Source organism: Puntigrus tetrazona, unplaced genomic scaffold, assembly GCF_018831695.1.
Source record: "Puntigrus tetrazona isolate hp1 unplaced genomic scaffold, ASM1883169v1 S000000148, whole genome shotgun sequence".
NCBI lineage: Eukaryota > Metazoa > Chordata > Actinopteri > Cypriniformes > Cyprinidae > Puntigrus > Puntigrus tetrazona.
Window position 1 is genome coordinate 3,176,638 of NW_025047824.1, and position 22,329 is coordinate 3,198,966.

The 22,329-nt window shown below is 36.0% G+C and overlaps 3 pseudogenes; 1 reads left to right on the forward strand and 2 right to left on the reverse strand.

Moving 5' to 3' along the window:
- Nucleotides 1-439: 439 nt before the first annotated feature.
- On the forward strand, nt 440-6,531 carry LOC122332853 (annotated as a pseudogene).
- A 3,214-nt stretch (nt 6,532-9,745) lies between these two features.
- Nucleotides 9,746-12,616, reverse strand: LOC122332732 (annotated as a pseudogene).
- A 1,190-nt stretch (nt 12,617-13,806) lies between these two features.
- On the reverse strand, nt 13,807-18,788 carry LOC122332733 (annotated as a pseudogene).
- Between the last annotated feature and the right edge of the window lie 3,541 nt (nt 18,789-22,329).

Consider the following 22,329-nt stretch of genomic DNA (forward strand, 5'->3'; position numbering starts at 1 on the left):
AGAACATTGAAAACGATTTATATATTCAGAATAAAAGATCAAATATATTCACACCAAGACATTTTATTTCCTCGAATATTATTTGCCCAATTTATATATAATTTCAAACTGTATTTTGCGCCTGATTAATGTGTTTTTTCGGTGGTTGTTTCTTAAATTATTACATTTTGGCCAAACCTGAATGTGTTTTTTTTTCATTTACTCCTCAAAAAAATTAGTATATGTATATTCTGTATAAATATATGTAATAAATAAACAACATTTTTTCTTAAATATTTATGCATGAGGGTATTTTGTGTGTGTGTGTGTGTGTGTGTGTGTATTTTTGCTTTGGATGCGATTAATCATTTGACAGCACTAGTTTTTATTAATAATTCAATCTTCACTCGTTATTTGGAGTCTGGACTATTGTGTTTTCTTGAGGAGATAATATCGTCCCAGCATTAAAAAAAAAAAAAACCCTTTACAATATTTGTCAGTCTAACGAAACGCCATGAAATACCACACACACACACACACACACACACACACACACACACACACACACACAGAGAGAGAGAGAGAGAGAGAGAGAGAGAGAGAGAGAGAGAGAGAGAGAGAGAGAGAATGTTTATGTCGCTGTGAATCTCTGCTAATATTAATGCGCATGTCTCATGGTTTATGAACGCGTCACTCAGATGGATGGATGAACTTCTGTCACCATTAGCAGCGGTATATTCATATTCCATTCATGCTGTAATGGTTTCCATTCGTTTTGATGTCAAATTCGTGATAAAAGCATGAGCTAGGTCGGCTAACAGGCTAGCTAGGGGTCTTTCAATTTCGTGAGATGTCATTTTATATGCATGTCCTGCTTTATTATTGCCCCTCAGCGCAATTTAATGGTTATTTTCTCTTGTCGTTGAATGCGTTATGTCTGTTTTTCCGCAATGGTCTAAACGCGACTAGCTGGTGTCACTGACATCTGATGGAAACTTAGGTATTTTGCATGACAGCTTTTTAGTGTATGCAATGGACACTGGATTTTTAATGCTTAAGTTTTATTTTATTTTGTAAGTGCGAAGACTGTTCGATAATAACAATGAAAAGCAATCATGAATATATTCACTTCGATAATAGTGTTATTTATATACTATTAAAATTATCCATTTGTTGGATTGGCTTTTATTTTTACATTTTCACTTTTTACATTTATTTACGCTACTTAATGCATGTTAACTTTTTCATAATTATTTTATTTAATCTAATTTAACCATTTTAATAATAATTTAAACTTTCAGTTCATCTAATATTTATATGAGAGCAAGTTTTACTTCAAATACAAAAATGTAACAAATATATTTAATCCCTTCATTTATGTACACATTCATGTACACATTTATCTGTTTAGCCATCGCATTTTTTAAACTTTTTTGAACTGAAAATGCATTTTCGATATTCATACTTACATATGTCCTCCATAATGTCATTATTTTGATAGTCTTCGGGCAGAAGAACACATGGTCATGATGAGGATGGTGGTGCTATCACTCTCTGTAATGATGGTCTATGTGCTCCTGATGGATGCTACGGTGAAAGCGCTGCAGAATTTGATCCATATAAAGTTCTTGAGTCACCAGAAGCGCCAAGCCAAGCAGAAATCAAGAAAGTGTACAAACGCCAGGCCAAGGAATGGTGAGAGTGCAATTTTTTTATACATTGTAATTCTACAGTAATTTTCATGATGCCTAAACGAATGGCACGGTCATTTTTAATCTCGACTCTCAGGCATCCTGATAAAAACAAAAATCCTGAAGCAGAAGACATGTTCATCAAGATTACAAAGTCATATGAGGTACCGCAGCTCATAAAGACACTAAACAGATCGCATGCTGTCAGAAGCAATGCTAACGTTAGCTTCATGTTACTCCATAGATCTTAACAAACGAGGAGAAGAGAGCCAGCTACGATCGTTATGGACAAACAGATAACACTCACCGTATGGACGCGCCCATCATGCTTTCCGCCATTTTCATGACAACTTCTACTTTGACGCGAAGTCTTTCTTCCACTTTCCCTTCAACAATAAGGGTGGCCGGGACTTTGCTGACAACAAATACACGTTGCATTTCAACCAGTATGTCAATGAAGTTGTGCCTGACAGCTTCAAGAGGCCTTACTTGATCAAAATCACCTCAGACTGGTGCTTCAGCTGCATCCATATCGAGCCAGTTTGGAAAGAAACAGTGCAGGAACTGGAAACGCTAGGTGAGACAATTCATATTTTCTAGAAATGCTTATTTGTCCTGTCCTGTTAGTGATTCAATGATTTCCTCCGGATAAGAAGTAGTTTTTTCTCATCCTAGGGATTGGAATCGTGTGGTTGATGTTGGCTATGAGCGGCGTTTAGCAAATCATTTGGGAGCACATCAGACTCCATCTATTCTTGGTGTCACAATGGAAAAGTGGCTTTCTTCCATTACGCTGTTGTTAAAGGCCACCTGATGCAGTTTGTAGAGAAGATTTGCTGCCACAGAGACTAGTTGAAAAGGTTATGGAACATCATCATACACTCCCATTGTCTGTATTTATGTCTTCTTCTGGTCTCAAACTTCTAATTCATGGATGTCTTTAGGTCACAGACAAAAACAACCAAGAGTTTCTGAAGAGCTGGCATGAGCTGAACAAGCCCCATGTTCTCCTGTTTGACTAAGTGCCTTCGGTTCCCTTGCTTTATAAGGTAGAGATTAGTAAACTCCAAATTTGCCAATGTTCAGTCAATACACCAATGATTTATTGCTTTTTTATTTCTAATAGCTTACAGCGTTTGCCTATAAGGACTATGTGCAGTTTGGATATGTGGATCAAGGTCTTTCTGAGACCGCTGACCTGCTGAGAAAATTCAACATAAACACTTATGCGCCAACCATGCTTGTCTTCAAAGAGGATGTTGAGAAGCCTGCAGATATTATACAGGTAGACCTGTTTCCTACTTCTACTACTATTCTATGCCACACTAATTGGATAAAGTTTTGCTTCTGGCAAATATAGTAAATATTCACCCACTAGGAAGCTCTGTTTTTCTTCAAATAGTGTAAATACACACAGCAAATATATTGTGTCTGACAGAAGAGTGTACGTAGTTTGCATCCTGTGCACATTCTCGAATTGGAGCTGTGGTGATGGGGACACAGAGGGGACAAATTAAAAGTCATTATTAATGACAACATTTTTATTTTGGGGTGGAGTCCATTGTAAGTCTTTGTTAATTTTGTGCATATACTGGATTTTTGTCTTAGAACAGGTGTGTCAAACTTTTGTTTTCAAATAAACCTGAAGTACTTGATTAGCTTGATTAGGTGCATTTAATTAGAGTTCAATGTAAACTCTGCATAGCTAAAGTTAAGTCTCTTTAAGACAAGTCGTGTCACTTGGCGGCCATCTTTGCAATGCCTCTCGGGCATCCAAGCGCAGCTTCTATCTGTTTTTATTGGGAAACATCAAATTCTCCCAAACTGTTCATTAAGCTTACGATTAAATTTCATATTTGAACAGTGATTGAAAATCGTTCATTTACACAATGGTGGTTATTCAGCGAGTTACATCGTTGTCCTGGAAACGCACCCCAGGTTGAGGCTTCAGCAACTTCTTTTTGTTTGAGATTTTGAGAAAATATAAATTTGTTTACTTTTTGACTTTCAATCAAACATTTGCTCTCTCAGGCTAAAGGGATGAAGAAGCAGATAATAGACGAGTTCATCTCCAACAACAAGTTCCTCCTGGCCCCTCGTCTGGTGAACCAGAAGCTATTTGATGAGCTTTGTCCAGTCAAACAGTTCCATCGTGCTTGGAAGTAAGATGGCTTTGTAAAAATCAGTGGAGTTAATTCAACATATCAGTCTTTTCAATAGTCTGCAATGTCTTTTCCACAGATATTGCGTTCTACTAATCACTGGTGAGGAAGAGTCCTTTGCCTCAGGAAATGAAGCCTTCCTCTCGCTAGCCTCTGTAAACACGAGCGTGTGCTGCGGTTTGCTTATGTCTACCAGCGACGTCAGCAGCCCCTATGTGATGCTCTATTGAAAAACAAAGACAGCACACCACCACAGGTAGATGTCATCTACTTCATGCAATTTAGTTTCGAGAAGAAAATACTTGTGCATTATGGAGGTTGGCAGGTACCTTTTGTCAAGCTCTGCTGACTCTCAGCTGATCCCCATCTACCTATGGGACTACGACAGCTCTCTAAGCATATATAAGGTCCTTCAGTATTATCAGCAGTTTTTGCATTGCTCAGTAGCTAATTAACCTCCTCTGTCAGTCAGGATCCAGCTTTCTGATTCTCCTTGAATCAGACTAATTATAAAACGTGTACTAAAGGTATTGAACTGTAACAATATCTGCAATACATTTGTTGGTTCTGTTTTGTTTACCCTGCAGGGTTATCTCTATTCTCACTGCTTTCATCCATGCGAGTCTAAATGGAGCGCAGGGAGTTCTTCCCAGAATAACCCAAACTATTTACTAATTGTAATTTTTATTCAACATACTTTCAGCCCCCAAGCTTCAATTGGTTATAGGCCTGTTTTCCCATTGAAGTTACCAAAATCCACTATTGGTGGACGTCTAGTGTGTAACTGGATGAAACGTTTGCATGTGTGAGCAGGTGGTGATTCTGGAAAGGCGTAACGGAGCTGGCAAGATTCTGTATAAGCCAATTTTGGGAGGATGGAACGGCAGTAAGGAAGACAAACAAAAGCTCTTGGAGGAACTCGAAAGACTGCAGAAGGATCCCTCCATCCTCAACAATGATGCCGTTCTCCCAGAGCTCAACAATGAGTTCACCTCCGTGAGTCTCTCTGGGTTTGCTTTTCATGGAACGTCTTTAACTGGGAAATTAGCAGTGACCTATATGCATGTCTCAGTAGAGATCTAGATTATGTCCAAATTTGCTGGAACTTAATATTGTACATTTGTTTCTTGTCAGATGTTTTTAATAAGATGGATTTACACGGCATATGACTACTTGTCTGAAATTATTGATGATCTTCTTCACAATAACTGGTAGGTGAATAAAATGCCTATACTCTGCCCTTCTTTTGTACGTTTGCTAATTCAGGTAATAAGCTTCATGAAATATCTGTTAGTGGTGAAAGGCAACAGTTGTTATGGAGGTACTGGTCAGCAATGTTTTTGATATATAATGCTCTATTAAGTTATTATCGTTCATTTTGCAGGCGTGAGATGATGCCCCTCCTGTCTTTGATATTCTCTGCACTTTTTATTTTATTTGGCACTGTGGTTATTCAGGCTTTCAGGTAGGATTTATTGCATTCATAATTCTGATGTGTTAGACGGAAATGCAGAGACATTAAAAATTGCTCTTTCTAATTTCAGTGACTCAAGTGAGGAAAAACAGCCCAAAACGAAAGCAAAAGAGGTTTCCAAGGCCGAGAACGGTTCCCCAAACACCTCCAGCGCATCCAGGTTCTTTCATATATTACATTTGGATAAACCCAATAAATAAATTCCACATAACGTCATCTATTTTAATGATGTACAACATATTAGTACCATTTCATTTAAAGGGTATTAGCAATTTTAAAGCAATATTGGATATTTATGTATGCTTATTTATAATATTAATAATACATTTGGAATTTTAATAATATCAGTCATTTGTTGTGAATAGCATTAAAGTATATTATATGAAAAAATTGATGCATCTCTAATTTATTAATCTATTAAATGCTCTTACTTACTTTTTTTTCAGCAGTCGTCCACCAAAGAAAAACTTTGTGGAGGTGACAGAGTTAACCGACATTACATACACTAGTAACCTGGTTAAGTTGAGGCCGGGTCACATTAATGTAGTTCTGGTACTTACTGATTCTACAAAAAACATCCTGCTCAGCAAATTTGCCAAGGAAGTTTATTCGTTCACAGGGTGAGCCCTCTTTGCATGCTGTTCCTTTAAGTCACAATGTCAAAAAATAAATAAATACAATGTTTCCTCTTCCTCGTAGGAGTTTAACCCTACACTTCTCCTTCCTAAATGTGGATAAACACAGCGAATGGATGTCGGCCGTTTTGGAATACGCCCAGGACGCCATGCAGATAGACACAGATGAGGACGAAGTGGGCAGCCGCAAATTAGACTACACAGGCTATGTTCTAGCCCTCAATGGCCATAAGAAATACCTCTGTCTTTTCAAGCCAGTCTACACAGGTGAAGACTTGGATAGCAAGCCGGAGGAGGAAGGAGGAGTTTCACGCTCCAGGAAGGGCATGACACGCTCTCGATCCACAACTCTTCAGATCCACCACAAACTGGATCGACTCGGACTCTGGATGGAGCGACTGATGGAAGGGACTCTGCCCCGGTACTACGTCCCAGCCTGGCCCGGTCTGGACAAGATCACAGTCAACAAATAAAGCCTCGTTGAAGCTAGCATGCTTTTGCTAGAGCTGATAACCCAGCTGAATTAGAAGCACCCGATGGCCTCAGCGAAACCGGGCTTGAAGCTGCTCAGAGCTGGATGCTTGTGAGACTATTCTCATGTGAGTGGCTTTAGTTTAGCATTGTTGAGGAAACGAAAATGTACTTGAATCGACACTGTTGCTGACCTCGTGCAGATCTTTAATTTAGCTGCTCTAACGGAGGGCTTGGATATATCAAAAGGCTGTTGGTGGAGAGCCAAAATATCAACAGCCTAGCCTAGCTTTTGATTTTAAACACTTCCGTTACACAAATAACACTGCAACATGCTGCTAGCTGGAAAAACAGCTAACATAATGTAGCATAACATAACTATCACTGTAGACTTTTTAGTCCTAACTATGTTTACTCATGACAATGCTGTGAATTTTTACGTTTGACAATTTTAAGAGACACTTTCCTTTTTAATTTAACGCCCTTAATCTACAAAGTGCAATATTTCGCTTTTTGCTAACAATTGACAATAAGGTTCTATATGTTAACTTCAGTTAATGCAGCGAATTTAATGAAATAACAATGCACAGCGCTTTCGCGGCGTTGATTGATTATGGATAACGCACATTTCTAGAGCACACAGTCAATATCTACAGTACTAAAACATTTTTAGCATTTCAACGTTGTGGTTTATTGTTAGTTCATGATGCATAATGCTAATGAACTGTTACTTGCAATTCCTTACCAAAAAAAACCCCATAAAAATCTAACAAAAGTAGAAAAAATACTTTTAGACATTTATTAAAAGTTTATAAGAATTCCAAATTAAAAATATGAAAAGCCACTATTTGGAAATGTAGCATTTGTTATTATTTTATTAATCTGAATATAAACAGAGATTTTTTTTTCCCTTTTAAATAATAGTAAAAAACAGGGTTTGGTAGATATTTTAGGTTTTATTCATTGAAACTTAAAAATACTGTAGCATTACCAATTCATTTTCTAAAGATTTGTTTTTCTCGCCATCTTCCATACTTGTGGTACAGACTTTAACACAACTGGCGCGACTTTACAGCAATACCCAAAACAACATGAAATGTGCTTCAGTCCCAATGTGTAAATAGTTACATAATATTCAATGTATATATAAAAATATAATGTGGATTTGTGTCTCTAAAATACAAGAAAGTTTCCAGATGTTCTTACCAGATTGACAGTGTAAGTAAAGGGTGTAACAGCTCTTTATCTATCTGTACATTCAGCTATATAGTGCAGCTATAAAACGAGCAGGTAAAGCCTTAAAGGATGTAAGTAGTGCCAGAGACCTTTATAGTTTCCAGTTGTGTCCTTTCATTAAAAATGTGCTGTGGCATGCAAAACATACTCTCAACAGTACAAAGAGAAGAAATAATGCATACTTGATCTAAAGTATTTTGTACTATGCATTTCATGTTTAGAAACGGTAAGAAAACCGTTTTGTCTTATTTATGTTTGTATAGCAGGATTTAGTGGTTAACGCATTTGATTAGCTATTGCATATGCACAGAAAGGTGTGGGTAAGTTAAATCCACTCCTATATGAAGTCTTCCATTACTGGCATATTTCGAGTGATGAATAATATTGCTTTATTCATATGGTGTTCAATGAACATTCATTATACTTTGTAATTGACGATGCAGTATTGGTGCCATAGTAGCATTTTGTGTTTCGCAATGCACTGGGAAATATCTTAAATTTAAGATAGCATTAAATCCTGCCAAATTTTCATGGCTTATCAACTCTATATGACTAAATTGTATTCATGTCTGTGGTGTAAAATATGAACTCTGTATCACGTTATGTAATCTATTTATTAATCGGTTCAAAAACTGTATTATCAAATAAACCTCAAATGTTTTATTTTCATAATTTTGTGATTTTTTTTTTATATTCCCGAGGTTTATGTTTCTTCATCCACGATATGATTTTTTTTTCACTGTTTTCATCCAAATAAAGGTATTTGTTGCTGAAAATAATAATAATACTGATTTTGTACATAAATCATGTATGTCACTGTGCAATTATTTGAGACATTTCGCAAAAGTCTTAACGAAAAACGTAAAAATCATCAATAATATTTGACTTTTGGAAGGACACACATCATCTCAAAAGGAGGTTAGCCCCAGTCAAAGCAGTGTTTCCTGTGAAAATATAATGTAAATAATAAAAATACAATATAAATTCTATAAATAAAATTTTTATATCTATAAATGAAAATATAAAATATAAATGAAATTCTCCTGAGACCCAGCTATGGCGTTTTTTTGCCTTTGTAGTGGACGTTATATTTTTTGTACATTTCTCTAGGATGTCAGGGCTTTTCAGAGATACCAAATATTTGGATGTTTGACAAATTTTACATCCTTATGGGAATGTGATTATATTTTTCAATTGTCATTTAAATCTGAATAATTTTGAAGCAATATGTTATGGATTTTCAAATATTTTCTGTTATGGAACAGGACATTATTTCATACGTGTCCACTGTAGAGGCACCAGGACTAAAAGCACATTTATTATGCATTTTAGCAAACATAACTGATAGGAAATTAATTATATATCATCATTCTTATGAAATCTGGCCATTTGTTTCTCCTAGTACGGCATTTTTTTTCAACATGCTGTCCTAACAGTGCATTTATTTGATTTATAGATTTTTTATAGATTTATAGATACACTATGTTTAATAGGAAAACAACAGTACACACAAATTGCATGAAATAATTAACAAATAATTTGAACAACTATTGTATAACATTGCTGAGAATCAGCCTTAAATAGCGTTTGGCATAAAAAAATCCTATTGTTTTTGCCCTTTTTATGCCATTTAATTTTTAAGAAGTCCTAGTGCCCCTCACAGAATAATTTTTTTCCCCATTTTTTTCTTATGCTCTAAACAACGTAATGACGTGAAGAAATACTTTTTGTCTGGGTCTCAGGAGGACGTACAGTAATACAGTACCTGTGGTGTCGTAAGGTGGAGAAACCTCAACTAAATCACAACCCACAAGATTAAGACCTCGGCAACCTCGAATGATTTCAGACCCTGAAAACATCGATTGAGATTCAGATCCGCCATGTCTCCATTTTCAAGTCTGCTTTTAACCACCCCCTAAAGTTAATATTAAACTTTCACGTGCAAAGTCTAAGGACTGTGTGATGAATCATTTTTATGCCAGAATTATAGTCTGTGTCAGTTGTTCATGTGGTTGCATAGTGAACGTTTTTTTATGTTTACATGGATACTTGTGGAAGTATTACTGGCATAAAGTGAATTAAAAGTAGGTTTAAGATTGATGGGAGATTACTCTAGAGTCCAGGAGCAGGTTTAGGCATCTCTGAGCGACAGGTAAAACATACCTGTATGGGTGTGAGGCCAGCAATCTCGGGTGTTCCTGTCCCTGGAGCAAAAGCGGGGTCCAGACTGTCTATGTCAAAGCTGAGATAGACCGGCCCGCTTCCCATCTGTGAGCGAACCTCCTCCATGAGTGGGACGAGAGATTTGTGCCAGCACTCCACAGCCTCCACTACACGGAAACCCTGGAAGGACCAAAACATGAAAATGTAAAAAAAGTTTCACAAATATAAATGAAAATTTAAATATATAAATATACAACGTTTTTATTCACAAGCATGTATGCTTAATACAAATATTATAAAAAGAATTACAGTGTTTATTACATTTCTTATTTTTCAAGTATATAATATGGCTATAATATGACAAGCAGACTAGTGTTGCCAAGTCCACGGATTTCCCGCATAATTGGGTTATTTTACCATTGGGTTGTTTAAGCGACCCTAATAATGTGATTTTTAGCCCCTGGAATGCAGATTTTACCTGAAGAACCCTGGCAAAAATTAATATTTTGCAAGTTTTACCAGAATTTTTACCCTCGAAAATGAATTTAAGTAGCAAATCCATCCAAAATAAAGTTTTTGTTTACATACCATATGTGTGTATACTGTGTATATTTTAGTATGTATATATAAACACTTACACACACACACACACACACACACACACACATATATATATATATATACACATACAGAATACATTTTGAAAGTTTTCCATGCATTTGCATGTACATTTTACTATTTCGTTCCCTCGATTTATAAATCATGAAATAGTTTGTGTAAATGCAAATGCATGGAACTAATTAGTAAATCGTACCAAGCGTCAAGGAGGAGTAATCGAGAGAGACACAAAAGAGGTGCATAATTAATGGATTTTATGTGAAACTTCATATTCTAACATATACAAATGATCTATTTAGAGCGTGACTATCGTTTAAAGCGTCATGATACCTGTGCTCGGCTCCACTCATAATTATCTGGAGAATAACCCGAGCCTCTGAGACCGATCTGGACGACCCTCTTGCAGTCCAGGAGCCCCTCGTCCACGCAGCGCCTGAAAGGGGTCCCGTGACCAATTTTCTCCCCCAGGATCATGTCGCTAGTGTCTGCATGGGCGTCCACGTGTATCAGGCCCACCGGTCCATGTCTGAACAGAAACAGCAGTATTTCAGACTTAACGTGAGTTAGTGTTGCAGATTAGGAGGGCTTGCGTTTGCACCGACCTCTCAGCAACGGCTTGCAGGATTGGGTACGCAATCGTATGATCACCTCCTGGGAATCCAAGACAGGTGATGCATTAAAAGCAGGCCCAAACCCGATCAAAGCATTTCTGCGTATTGAATACGTTTCCTCACCCAGTGTAAGGGGGATGCAGCCGGTGGCCACAATTTCACGATAAGCCTCTCGGATTTTTTTGCAGGTGTCCTTCAGGTCAAAGAGGTTGACGTTAATGTCGCCGATGTCCGCCACCTTTATTGATTCGTATGGGGCCGCTCTGGTCCAGCCGTTGTACAACCTGATCATAGCGGATTCTGCCCTGATGTGCCTCGGACCGAATCTGCATCGAGCACGAGTCATTATGTTTGTGCACGAACATTTCAAACCATAATATACGTTGCCTCAATACATTTTTTGAAAAGATCTATATTTGAAAATATACAAACACATATGTATAAACGTATATATTAGACTTGCTTATAATAAAACATTCTATCTCTCCTGTTTTATTATAAGCATGCATAAATACAAGTACTATTGAAAAATGAATAAATTACAATTTACTACATATTATTTAAACAATATTTTAATTGATCTTATTGAAAAAATATTAATTATACCATTGTATTCAAAAATGCATAATATAAAAAATATGTCTTTAAAATTTATATTTAAATAAAATGTCTATAAAATAAGTTAATTGCCACTTTATTAAACCGGTAATATATGTATTGCATTTTTAAACGAATTATAACATTTTCTAAATACATACTGAAAAATATAAAATACGTGTAGAAATAAACGTATGTTTTATTATACGCATATATCTAAATGCAAATATTACAAGCGAATATTACAATTTTTATTCGATTTTTTTATTATTATTTTATGAAAGTTATAAAAGTATATTTAAAAATACATCCAATAAATGTTTACATAGCTTGTGTTTTATTACAAGTATATGCCTACAAATTGTATGATTGCACATTTTATAACACACACAGCAAACACAATTTGTGGTTTTATTGACGTTACATACATTTATACTATTAGCCTGCACAATGCCAATTTGTCGCAGGCATTTAGCGACAACTCGAGAACGTTATTACCTCGCGCCGGGACGGTTGGAAGTTCCGGTGTCGATAGGAACCCCGACGAACGCCGCGTCAACCCGTCCGCCGTTTTCTGAAACGGTAACTTGCACATAGTCGCGATTCCGCTGACCCTCGCCACGAACTCCGCGCTCGGCAGGACGTTTGAAACCCGTCCCGGACATCCGCCGCGTGCGGGACGCGTCGCACGGCTCCCCTCAAACTTCCCCGTTTCAGGACTCCTGAGAAGCGCACGCTTTAAAACCCGAGGCGCGCTAAAGACCGCACGAGCTTTACTTACGATTTTGGACGATGAAAGCATGATCAGCTCGACGTGAAATCAGCCCCTGCGATAATTAGCGATAAATGCGACGCAACAGAGGTTAGTTTGACCGGGAAGTTTTATCTGTCGTTATTAGTTCGGGCGATTGAACGTGAACTTTCGACCCTGGCGCGACGGGACGAGGGCTGGACTCTGTGTGCCGTTCCTCACAATCATATACTCCCATACTACTCCTACTAGGAATGAATTTACGGTATGCATGCTGTATTAATGAACGATATTGATTATTTTGCACTGTATTACCACAAGTATTTTTAACCTGGCCTTAAATCCAATCACGTTAGAATACAAAAAGGGTCCTGTCCAAACTATAAAATTAGAAAGCACACAATTCCCTGGAATATGATGATAAGAGTAGGATTTGTATAATGGTGGAAAGGATTAAAGTAATCAAACCTTTGCATTAGAAGGCTATGTCTATGTCTAACCGATAAGAGCTTAGCAAACATATTTAATTCGTTTGATTTTTTTGCATTTTGAAACAACAAACACTTCAATTCGAAAGATAAGAATTAAATGGGTATTATTATTATTATTAATAATAACAACAAAAATTATTATTATCATTATTCTAATTAAATACAAACTACTTTTATTTATGCAGATTTGACAAAATCTATCAAAACAGGTCATATTTCAAAAGAAAAAAAAAAAACACTTTGAAACTATCGTGTTTTTCTGCAACGTGAGCACAAAAATGACATCCCTCTCTCTCTCTCTCTCTCTCTAAATATATCCGTGCAGACGCATTTCTGCTAAAAGGACTGCCCATTCCTCTTGGCCAATGCAGTTTATTCTAAAGTAAAGCGAATATCGCAATGATAATATTCTGCAGCGCAGATTAACACACAATCGATCAACAAACTGTTTTATTGCATGCAAATTACAAAACACATTGTTTGAATACTACTCAAATTTCCTTTCCATAAAGTGCCTTGAAAATACAGCCCCTTTTATGTTTAATGCACATATGCACGATTGTATTATTACACAATTCATCAAAACCAAAGGTTGCAAAGATTGCAACAATGAACTCATTCAAAAATATAATCACTCGCTCAATCCCTGAAGCGACATCCCAAAGGCTTTTTCGACCCTCCGACCGACCGATGCAATCAGTTCCCAAAAGTTAAAATCTAATTTGCATTAAATATACTGTCAGAAAATACATCCATTTATTTATTCCGCTTCATTATAAAAGCGATGTTCAGTATACTATACTACATTATGCATGAATTTGTACCTGCTTCAAGCTGTTATTCTAAAGAGTCATCAACAGCATAAAGTACATAGTTAAAAGTGCAAATGCATAAACTGCCATCCTTTCAAAATACGTCAGCGATGGACAATAAAACGGAGCAGCTGTGCAACTGTGCTTGTTTCTCTAGTGAGCACTCCCTCGCTCACTAGGGGTCAGTGTAGTGCGCTAGCAGGGACTTCCACTGCTCTTGCCCGTACGCGAGGAAGCGGGCTGCGGAGCGGAGGTCCTCCAGGTCTATGTTGGCGAGGAAGCATCTCTGGAGTTCGGCTTCCACGGAGCTCCCGCCGGACCCTCGGCCCTTCAGCAGCACCACAGCTGACTGACACAGCAGCCAGTCCGACAGCTCGTCCATCCTGGTCCGATCCAAGCTGGACAACGCTCGCCTGCCCCACAGGCTCATGTGAAGCATGTTAGCAGCCACACGTGCACTGGGCCGCTGCAAACCATCAGGGACGTCACCAAATAAACCACTCAATTAAATGCTCATCCTCTCAGTTTTTTCTATCTTCTCAGGCTCTCTCTATGGCTAAACCAGAGCTTGAAAGATTTTACTGCAACATTTTTATGATCAATATATACTGTGTCAAATAACTGATACGCATACATAATTAAAAATAATGGTTGTATTTCTGAAATAAAAAGTCCATTCTTTATTACAATTCAAATTATTTTATCATTTTTATGATGAATAAAAATTATTTTTACGATGTGCTCAATAACTGATATGCAAAAATTATTTTGAAGGATGGTTATATTTATGAAATCTGCTAAAATGTATTTATATATTTTGAAAACAGATGTTACAATTATATTCTCAAAATACATGAAATATATGCATAAATAATGCTTTATTATATATATGCATGAGATCATGATCAACACTGGTTATTTTGATGTTGTGTCCCATAACTCATATGTAAAAATGATTTTAATTCTGGTTTTATTTTTGCTTAAAAAACATGACAGTAATATTACAACAATAAAAACATGCATTATTATTATCGTTATTAAACAATGATTTGAATGAAGATTAAATCTATCCAAATATATTGCTGAAAATAATTATTTCAGGACCATTAAGTTTTTTTTTGAAGCAAACACTTTATGGTCCTTAGTGACTCTACCTAATATAATTGTATGTGTGTGTGTGTGTATATATATATATAAAAAACACAAATATGAAATACATATGAACATATATTTGTTTAGATTTAAAAGAAAAAAAACCTACATTCACACAGTATATGTGTGTGTATATATATATGTATATATATAGTTTTTAATGAAAACTTCATACATGTACACACACACACATACATATATATAAATCAAAGTTTTTTTAAGAAAATCTCATCATGCAGTGTTTCTATAGCAGCAGTAGCTTCACTACTAGCTGTACATCCTCAGGTACAGCAGCAGGAAGAGGGAGGAAGCTGTTGTTCCTGATACTTCATGACTCTCCAGTCCTCTGAGCTGTAGAAGGGTCTCGGCTGACCGAAGAGCTCATAGGCCATGGCACCTACAGCCCAGGCGTCTGCTTTACTGTAATCTATCATCACCCCAGGTCCTGGAACTGCTGTGGCCACCTAGAAGACAAAGGAATCATAATTACATTACATTTGATACATAAAAATCGAGCGCTATAGGCCTTGCAGGAGACTTTCAAAAATACTAAAACATACTTGCGGTCTCCTTTTCCTCATATATTCTGGTAATGATTTAAACTTAGTGTTATTCCAGACGTTTCTCACCTCAGGTGCCCATCAGACAGGCGTTTCTCCTCTGTTAACCCAGCAGCTGTTGAAGGGCAGCTTGAGGCCAAAATCCTCTGCCAGACAACAGCCAAAGTCAGTGATCACCAGTCTGGGACACCCAGCTTTGAAATAAAAACGCATTACAGCAACGTTACAGCTAATGTGAAGGAAGCATTCGCCTAATGCCGGCAAAATGCTGCACGTCTTTATGAGCGTCAAGCTCTGTCTGCCCTGTGTAATGACTCTTACAGCTGTCAAATTCCAGGAGCACATTGTCTGATTTGAGGTCTCTGTGAGCGATGCCCTGCTTGCCCAGGTGATCCACCCTTCTAGCAGCTGCAGCAGCATGAGAGACGCCTGCATCCGATCGGACACACACACACAGGTACTCCGCAAGCTGCGGGTAACTGCAGCACAGACACAGCAATAAAAAAATGACAACAAGCAACGTTTGTTAGAAAATTAGTCTGAAGGCCTGTTTTTTGTGTGTGTCTTTTTGTGGCATGTCAAATAATATATAACATATAATAGATTTAACAGTGACTAATACATAAATATTATTATATAACACAATATTGTAAAAAATAATTATTATAAGCATTGGAATAATGTTATTTATTATTTGTATTTTTATAATAAACATCAAATAATGTTACTAATAACAATTATTTTTAGATTCATCATTTTATACATTTCATTTATTAGTTTTTATATTTTAGAACAAATACAAAATATAAAATAAATGCAATTAACAAAAAATATAATTTATTTGTATTATAATTTTTTTATATTTATTTTAAAACAAATATAAAATGAATGATTAATTATCATTTTAGAATCATTTATTAATTTATTCGTTACATTTTACTGTTATAACAATAAATATACTAAAATCATAAATAAAAGTAAAGAAAGAAATAATAGAATTGTATTTATTACTTTATAACAAATTCATTATCAGAACAAATTTTATTTAATATATAATTATAATTACTTCTTACAGTAATACATTTTTAAAAAGTAATAATATATATAATATGAAATATTATTTTGTGGTGTTGAACAATTAATTGTGATAATATATGTGTGTGTATTATGTATATTTATTATGTATATATAAATACACACACATGATAAATACACATAAATGCATGCATACATTTAAGAAAAAAATGTTGTTTATATATGAATGATATACATTCTATCAATATACAAACATTTCCAAAATATATACATGCATGTGTGTTTATTTATATAGAGAATAAATATACACATTACGCACACATGTATATCTATTTTTTTCAAGTGTGCTCATTGTTTATTAGTTTATTTTATTTACGATTGCTCACTTCTTCATGACCAAGAACAGGCGTGCGATTGCTACCTAAACCCAGCGGATTGAGCCGGGCAGGCAGGACATCGGGGTACTCCTCCTGAGCTCCGGGCAGCAGCGGGACCTCAGCGGTGAAGGCCCGGTACACTGCGACCACGTTGGGATGAGCAGTCAGTCTTTTAGGCACCATTCCAAAACGGCTGTAAAAATAGCAAAGCCACCGGCCGTGATTCAGTCTATTTTAAAGCCGTGCTGCACTGCTAAAGTTAACATACGAACTCACCCATCCAAAGCGATCTCTCCTTGCTCTTTAGTTTAAAGCCTGTGGACAAGCAGAACCAACTCCATAGACATAGAGCGCAGAATGGTGTGCGTGCTTGATGAACCAGCCTATGGAGCAGTGTCGAATGCGCATTAGAAGAAGCCGCCGAGGACTCTAAAACATCTTACATGCGTTCATCACCAAATCCCAAAGAGAGTTCCCTGTTAAAACACTCACCCCAATGTTCCACATCATTTTGACAGCTAAGGAAAGCTGGGTTTAGCTGAGAATCAGAAGGGTCCTGCTGTCTTATCGTCATCATCCGTTTCTTTCTGGTTGAGTTCCACCAGTGAACACTTCGCGCTCTCGCAGGGGCCGGGGCACGGGCGCTGCCTCATACACCGCCAGCGTTGCAACCTTTCCCGATCTGTTTCCCAATCACATAGTCCTCCAACTTGTACCCGATGTAAAAAGACTTCAGAGGGGTCTGAAACTCTTCTCTTTCTGAATACGGCCTACATCGAAAAAACATTGTGAAGCGCATGTAAACAAGCTTTAAATAAAGAGCTTGCATTGCGATGTAATACCATGCTCTGCTGACAAAACGATAAATGCATTATGGATACAACTGCTATACTGTAATTTGCATATATTCATAACACTTTTGCATATCATTTGCATGTACTTAAACCAAACTGACTAGGTCTAATGAACTTAAGTCTGATGTGACAAATGACAGAAAAATAGAATTGTATTTATTACTCTTATTACTTTATAACAAATTCATTATCAGAATAACTTCTTACAGTAATACATTTTTTAAAAGTAATAAAATATATAATATGAAATATTATTTTTGTGGTGTTGAACAATTAATTGTGATAATATATGTGTGTTGTGCTATGTATATTTATTATGTATATATGAATACACACACATGATAAATACACATAAATGCATGCATACATTTAAGAAAAATGTGACAAATAATGACACAAAAATGAAGTTATAGTATTTTGTAGTGAAGCTAGTTTAACTAACAAAATTTTAATTAAGTTAATTCTAAATTACGTTTTAATTACATTTATGAATTACTGTGAATGTAATATTGCAATGTTACATGTAATAACTCTATGCAACATAAAGAATGCACGTTGTAACATTATATTAACATAACAAGTGCAATATTATATATTAAATTATAATAATGCATAATATATACATGACTAAAGGTTTGCATTTATTTGATATATATATATATATATATATATATATATATATATATATAGGGATATATACATATATATATATATGCCATAAGGTTTTATGCATTTCTGTTTATCAAGATAACCATGCCAGCTGAGCTACAGGAATGCTCTAATATTATTTTTATGCTATATAATTATTTTCAGATAGGCATTGTTTTTCACCTGTATCTCCCGACACAGAGCAGCGCTTGTCCTGTCCTCCTCACTGCTGCTGTTCAACCAGCCCCCAAACCCAGCCCAAAGCCAGAAAAACACTCTGTTTCTGGGAGCACCACCTCCAGCCACTCTCCTGAGAGCCCCAGACTGGAGCTGCGCGGCCAGCCCGCTGAGAGACAGCCGGAAGAAGCGGTATCGAGCGGGCAGGAAGGTCTGCGGCTGGACGGTGCGGGTCGAGCAGGACACACGCAGCCTCTCGCCGCGGAGCTTCGCTGCCACGCGGCCGGCTGGTTTAGATCAGCCCCAGCTGGAGAAGCGACCTCCCAGCTCCAACCCCGACCGAGAGCATGTTTCACTGACATTTTGAGCCGAGTAAAGAACTACAATTCACGAAGATGACCCTGTTTACCGAGCCGACTTGTCTTTGCTACATTATTTCCTCAAGGACGGTGTTTATGTAACGCTCATTGGTCCTTTTAGCCTTTCAAAATAAAAGTCAAAGAAACGTACTTTACAATAAAGTAAATATGGCACATATAAAGTATAAAAGTTCGAAGGGCGGAGTCAGTTATTAACCACACAACAGATTCAAAGAAATATTGCCATTGTTTATTAGTTTATTTATATTTTTATTTTGAATAATCAGTGCTGTCGATACCCGCGTTAATTCGCATCCATAAAAGTTTTGTTTACATAATATGTCTAATGTGTATATTTATTATGTATACTAAAAATGCACAATCATAAAGTATATCTATCAAAACAATATATACCTATGCATTTATATATTTATATTCTTATAATCAGAAAAAAATATATATATATATATATATATATATATATATATATATATATATATATATATATATATATATATATATATAAACGTAACATATTTTTCTTGTAAATATATACATGCATGTTGTATTCATATAGCCTACATAATAAATATACATCACATGTACACACACATTGTGTAAACACAAACCTTTATTATGTATGTTATGATTTATTTTTGCAACATGGCTTATAGCTTTCTTTTATTACATTTTCGAATTGCTAACAGGGTCTTTTCTCCATTTTCAGGTCATCAGGGCCAAAATGAACGCTGCAGGAGCTCCTCCACCGCCATCAGCTCGTGAGATCCATCAGATTTGACATATAAACTTCCCATCACACTGGGAGCCGAACTGTGGACAGAAGACATAACCTGTGTGTTCTGATTAGGCTTACATTCTTTTGTAAATGCATTGTTATAAGTCATTACCCAAATGTCTTTTATTTCCAAATGCAGACATAACTTTTAACAGATCACTTTTAAACTCCATATTTGTATGTTTTCTGCAATGTTAATAATAAATCAATAATAATTATTGGTTTGCATATTTTTTATGTTTGTAAGAACTGACCTCTCTCTCATGAACTGCCTGCAGGCTCCACATGGAGAAATAAAGCTGTCCTTGAGGTCGCTGCATAAAAAGAAATAAATATTAGCTAAGTAATAAGTAATTCCAGCCAATATATCCATCCACAGTCAGGATCATACTTTATTTGGACAAATGTACCGCTTTAATTATTTTAGCTACTTTCCATAACACATTCAAGTTTATATTTATAAGTAATATAATATAATCTTAAAATGCACGCTCTGAGCTTTAACCGGAGGGTGTTCTCACTAAATTGGACGAAAGGTTAAGGAATTACAGCTCTTTAAGGGATCATAATAATTACACAGCTGACTCAGCAATTCTAACATCAATTAAATGGGGGACCCCATGCAAATCTCCTATGCATTTAACGTAATAATTCACGCTAACGGCTGCATTTCACCCTATCTTGTTCCTATTTAATTTCATTCAGATGGCATAACGATAAACAATTATGAGATTTGTTTTAAGTTTACAATTACAGCATATGGGCTTAACTTTGCTGTATACTTAAATACCTGGCAATTGCGATGGCTTTGAAGCCGTGTATCTTTCAGACAGCTTTAGAGATGCGCAGTCCTCTCAGCACAGTCCAAGCAGGATAGCTGGCTTCACGCATAACCCAGCAAGAAAACAGTACTGTAGACTATACAAACTCACGCTCTCTATTACCCATCTGGTTTCTTTTCAGGATTTATTTAGTACATGTATCATTGGTGCTACATAGATACCATTTACTCAAAATTTGGGGTCAGGAAGATTTTTACTAAAAATAAATGGTCCTGAAAGATTGGTTACATTTGATGTCGAAAATTATTTTGTAATGTTGGTATTTGCCAAACATTTACATTATTACATGCATTTTTTTATCAAATAAATGCATTGATGACATAAGGGACTTCTTTATATTTCCAAAATGTGTATCGTGTGTTTGGCAAGCACATAAGTTGTTGGCATTTTGGCGCATTCCTCACCTGTGAACACTTTTCCATCGCTTGTTAAGACAGCTATTCCAACTCTGAACTTGTTTACAGTAATACGCTCTGTTCTTTGCTTCCTGAGATTTCCGAACGAGCTCTTCAATATAGCGACTATATTGCTGCTGACTAGAGAGCTTTTTCTGACGGCCAGGCAATAACACAAAAATTAGCAGACTTTTAAGGAGGAAACTAGTGATGCATTGATGCTTGAAGATTAGCATGAGAATTTGGTGGAGCAATGTCAACACTTCTAAGATGAACAATAAAGGGTGTGTAGATGAAAAGGTATAGGTGAATTTATAACAGGTTTCTGTAGCTACAGACAGGCAACAATATAATGAAAAACTCTTTCACTTTATTATATATTAAAATATTTATTTGGAGGTAATGCACAGAATTGTACATGACCAGACGGATGAGTAAAGATCATCCTGTTTACACACTCCAGAATAAATGAAGAGTTTCTTAAAGTTTTCAGTCAGTTTGCATTAATAAAAACGTAACAGAATTCCTATGGTAGCTTATATTTACACCGTAGCCAAATTATTAAAACACTATATTTTTACTAGCTAAAAAGTCACTTTTTAATGTAGTGTGTCAGTGGGAAATGTTATTTTACATCATCACCCAGTCTGAAACAGACAGGAAGAAAGAGAACAACTGAGCAGATAAATCCAGAAGAACTGCGGGCAACATCTCCAAGATGTTTCAAGAAAGCTACAATGCTGTTAAAAGTTTTAGGCACTTCTGTGTAAAAATGTGAAATGAGGTGCTGCCAAAATTCAGGAGATGTTGCCACCCTCCTGGATCTAGTCTGTCTTAGCTTGTTCTGTCTCTTCATGTTATTTCAGACAGACTGACATGATGAGATCAGATCTCTGTGTGGGAAGCACTGGCTTGTGCAAAGAAACCTTACAGATTATTAAATGGCAAATGAGTGTTTTGCATATTGATATTACCTATACAATAATTATACCAATAATCACTTAAACCCTTTTTTAGCTGATAAAAAATATAAGTGCTAATAATTTTGGCTACCACTGAATCGCCAAACCTGTTTGGAGCATTCATGAAAAGCCTAGAATATATATATTGAATATACATTGAATTGCAAATGCATTCATTCTTTTCTCATGTTCCTGTTCTGTTTATTACTGTCATTATATTCAGGTTTGTGTCATTAAGTCTCTGGACTATTAAATACATTAATTGTGAGTTTCATCTTCTGACTTCATTTCATACACTTAACCGTGACAGTAATATTGCAAATCTTATTACAATAACTGTTTACCATGATGGCAAAGCCATTTATTACTGTTGATTCATTCAATGATGAAAACTATTTATTCATAATAATTTGATTGGATGTAAGAAATAATTATTAATTTTTAATGTGCTTTTTTAAAATAAAACTCAAGGTCAATATAT